The 4,697-nt window shown below is 47.2% G+C and overlaps 1 pseudogene; it reads right to left on the reverse strand.

The window, feature by feature from the left end:
- Positions 1-1,918: 1,918 nt before the first annotated feature.
- LOC111144647 lies at positions 1,919-3,790 on the reverse strand (annotated as a pseudogene).
- Positions 3,791-4,697: the final 907 nt, after the last annotated feature.

A 4,697-nucleotide genomic window follows, 5' to 3' on the forward strand; every position in this document is an offset into this window, starting at 1 on the left:
TCACAGTCTGGCATTGAAGATACACATTGAACAATAATTACAACAAAGTGCAATGTATGTTAGAAGAACATGTGTCCCAGGTCAACGGGAACACAGAACAAGGGCATCCACCTAAAAGATAGCATTTGGGATTTAAACCCCAGTAGCCATTTCCCAAGAAACTTCTCCAGAAAACCTGTTTATAGCAGTTAAGCTGTTCCAAATCCTGAAAAAGTAAAGATGACTTTAAAAAAATCCCTTAATCTCTTGAAACACCATCTCTACCATCGAGTTCTTCCCTGGAGCTCCTGGTAATTATAGTACATATTCTCCCCAATTTTCTATGAAAAAAAATCCTTTTGTGGATTTTTGTTTTATTATCTGTATTATTGTTAGGCCAGGGGTTTTTTGTTTGTTTGTTTGTTTTTGTTTTTGTTTTTTTCTTTTAACAAATCATCCCGAACAAAAGCCTGCTTCATACAGCTCAAATACTGGATAAGGAAAATTTTGCTTGGTCCTGGCTGTTGTCAGTGGAGAGCCAAATCCACACCAAAAAAACAGGCCAGTAGGACCCGGTGATAGGAGAGATTAAAGCAGAGACTGATAGTCATTGTTTAAAGACACAAGGGACTTGACTTACCTACAGAGTGGGAAATTGAAAGAATGAGTAGTCCCTAATGTCCAGAGTCTTGCAAATTCAGATATGAGTTTACAGATATGAAAGTGTGTGTGTGTGGTGGGGGGTTATGAATGTCCAAAGGGGCAAAGGATTAATGTTAATTTAGGGGTAATAGAGAAAGCTTTATGAAAAAGGCAGGATTTGAATTACATTTAGAAGTACAAAAAAATTTCAGTAATGTCAGTAAGGAGGGTACAGAACATGTTTAGATCTTCTTGGTCCATTATACCTGGAACAGAGTGCTAATGAGGGTTCCGACTGATGCAAACATAGGAAAAAATCCAACTATAAAGCCATCTAGGTAAGGGACAAGATTCTATGATTCTAATATAGTGTTCCTTCAAAATAATCTGACTCCCATTCTATACTTTCATTGTCAAAGAATACTCCTTTGGTCTGGAACTAAAAAATATTTATTTTGGAACTAAAAAATATTTATTTTGGAACTAAAAAATATTTATATGTTGAAATAACTGATTCTTAATGGGACTGAGGTGTTAAATCTGTCCCCAAATTCATTCCATATGTGCCAACAGTTGTGTTCCTCATATATGTGTCTCTATGTGTTTTCATTCATCATTGAAGAAGACCTGAAATAATACTGTCCACAATCCCTTTAGTGGCTTGGATGGAGCAGAACCAAAGTGGCATATGACCAGAAGGGACAGATGTCACCTCATCTAAACCTATCGGTCAGTAACAGAGTTGGCATGGTGCTGGGTACAGTGCTGAACTCAAGAGGACATCACAGATTGTTACTCTTACTACTTTCCTGGAAGCAGATACCAAGCATAGCTACTAGTTATTACTGGTACTTTCCCAACAATGTCAACAGACCTGCTTGAAAAACATTTTTTTTTTAAGTGGGCTCCAAGCCCAGCATGAAGCTCAACCTGGGGCTTGAACTCACAACCCTGAGATCAAGACCTGAGCTGAAATTAAGAGTTGGATGCTTAACTGACTGAGCCACCCGGGCACCTCTAAAAAGCATTTTTTTGACTGCATACAGAGCCCTTCATTTATTTGGGATCCAAGGCCACAACCTCAGTGACCTCTCCAATAAACTGCAGCCAAGTTCCAACAATCTGGACAATCACCCCAGATAAAGGTTGGGGTCAGGTGGGCAGGGGTCTGGGGCCAAGGCTATAGGAGGAGCTGTGCAGCCAATAAGAGGGAACAGCTAGGGCATGCACTTGGCCATAGCCCCCAGTGTCCCAACTCCCTGCCCAAGGACAGGAGCAGAGTGGTGTGGGGGCCTCCTCAGACCTCTGGGATCCACCCCAAAAGGCCAGCATTCTTCTGGCAAAGGGCTTGGTAGTCCTCCCGGATCTTCTCCACGTTGCTGAGGGTCTTCTTCCCCATCTCTGTCTCTATCTGCTCTTCAAGATCTCCAGCTTCCCACATGATTGTGCCTGTATCCTCAGCGGTCTGGATGAGCTGGCTGCAGTTCTCATGCAAGGAAGCTAGATACTTGTATGCCTTCCGAACGGCATCATCCTTCTTGGCATCCTTGAACACAAGCTCATCGGTCACTGTAAATGTCCAATCCAGCTTCCCAGACAGGGAGTTGATTTCCTTCTGAAGCTCCTTTGGGTCTGATAAGATCTTAGTGATCTCTTCCTTCTGCTTCCGGATGTTGCCCACAATCTCCAGGATGCTCTGGGTATAGGCAAGCTGGGACACGTCTCTAGGCAGGGTCTCCAGTTCTGACACCAGCTGCTTACAGACTTCCTCCTTCCTTTGGGCCTCTCTGGCAGCTGCTCGAACACTCTGGTGCAGCTCCTGGATCTCTGCCAGCCGTCGAGAAGATTCCAATTCTCTGCAATCCTGGAGCTTTCGGAGGTGGCGGAGAGGGACCCGGTGCTTTTCCCACTGACCCGCCAAGTGGAAGACCCACTGGATAGTACTCTCCACCATGAGCTGCAGCTTGGCAAGGTTGGCAGCCCCGCCAGGCAGCAGCTCCACTGCCAAGCTCTTCAAGTGCAGGGCCTGCTCATGCTCCGCGGTCCTGAGCTCATTCTGGTGATGCTCGGTTTCCACCTGCATGAAGCTGATTCCCAGGGTCTTCATGTTGGCTTCAACCTCTTCAATGCTGTGGTTCACTCCCTCTAGCTGCTCCCGGAGAAACTCCAGCTCCTGCTCTTGAGCTGCCTTCGTGTCCTGTTCAGACCACTGGGAGGTGGCAGGCACATCAGACACCTGGGCTGCCTGTATCTCAGGATCCAGATGAAAGGTGAACTTCTCTGAGTGTGTGAAGTTGGAGGTCTTGGAAGCACCAGTCCTGGCCCCAGCACCCCAGGCCTGCAGCAGCTCTCCCAGGTCTCCGGTTTGTGGGGGAGCCCCTAGTTCGCCCCAGGTCTGGCAAAGATGCTCAGCCAGGTGCTTCTGTAGCCATTGCCTCTGAGCCCATGTATCTTCCTGGGTGGGATGGCAGCTTGCCCAGTGGACCCAGTCCTCACCCCCAGGGTGGTTCCCGCCCATGTGCTGGCAAAGCTGGATGGCATGGCATTCAAGGAGTGAGGCCACCCTCCCTGCAGGCTGGGGCACCTGGGTGAGGGCTGGTAGCACCAGAGAACTCGCCTGGAATTCCCAGGGCTCCCCACTGGAACTCAACTCAGGCATGACCAGCCTGGTGGTGTGGAAAGGCTTCTGGGAGGCTGAACCCTGGAGGTGCTGTAGCTTGGGAGTGTGAAGGAGGGGTGGGACCCAGGGCAGGGCCAGCTGGTCCCGGATTTGGCCCCCAATGGCCTGGAGAAGAATAGCTGAGTCACTAGCAGGCTGATCGGCATCCTCAGAGGCATCAGAGGGCAGATGCTCAGCCAAGAAGAAAAGCAGGTCCCGGAGATCAGGCTCACTGGGATAGAGGAAGTTCTGATAGCCAAGCTCCAAGGAATAGCCCAGGTCCTTGCAGGCCTGAGCCAGGCTCATGTCCAGGCGGAAGCGGTCGGACATGGCCAGAGGCAGCAGGGGGCTGAGGCCAGAGCCCATGGCAGGGTTGATTACACGCAGGCAGAGGACTACAGCTTCTATAGCCAACTCAGCAGTGAAGGCTCACAGGGTCTGCACATCTGGAGGAACTGCTGTGCCGGCCTGGCGCAGGGAATGGATGAGGATTCGGTCTGCCTCCTGCATGCTGGAGTTTGGTTCAGGTCTGGAGCTGGGTTCAGGGCAGGGCTGAGAAAGATGGGTACAACTATTGAAACCTGAAAAACATTTTTTAGGTGAGGATATATTTCCTAGAATATCTAAGATCTAGTGTCATTTTACCAAACTTAAACCACTTTGGCTAAAAGAGAGCACTAAGAATTCAGGGAACCAAATTATCCATATACAAATGCAAATTATCTCACTCAATAATCCTTAATAGCCTATCATAGAACAACTACAAGACAATGTTTAATTCTTTCATACCACATTAGCAAATGCAAACCCAAAGGTGGAACCCAGAGCATAACTGTCCTGTAGTATCAAAATCATGTGGAAGACATTGCTGAGTAATCTAAAGATCTGGACTCCTCCAAGTGGCAAATACAGCTTCACTTTGGAATGAATGATAACTAGAATCCATTTAATTCACCCAAAATGTTTACTGAAGCATTGTCTGACACACTGAGAATACAGCTACAAAAATAAGCAATAGCAATGTTTTCTTCCTTGTGGGAAGATAATAGTAGTAAATAAAACAGACTGATGAGGCGTAGACCAGATTGTGATCAAAACCATGGAGAAACAGCAAAGAATGAGGATGGGAATGCAGAATCAGCAGGGGTGGGTGAGGAGAGGGCAACTGACATTTCATGTAGGGTTGTCAGTCTAGGCGTTACTGATTAAGCGACATGTGAGCAAAGAGCTGAAGTAACTGAGAAACAAAGCCAAATCATCATCTACGGGGAGAGCATAACTGGCGGGGCAACAGCACAATCAAACATCTCTTAACATTATGTTTGGCATGTTTGAGAAACATCAAGAAGATTAGGATGACCAAAATGGAAGGAAAGGAGGGAGAGTTGAAGGGGGTGAGATGAGTGAAGTAGCAGGG

Source organism: Enhydra lutris, unplaced genomic scaffold, assembly GCF_002288905.1.
Source record: "Enhydra lutris kenyoni isolate GAN:26980312 unplaced genomic scaffold, ASM228890v2 scaffoldscaffold11, whole genome shotgun sequence".
Lineage (NCBI taxonomy): Eukaryota > Metazoa > Chordata > Mammalia > Carnivora > Mustelidae > Enhydra > Enhydra lutris.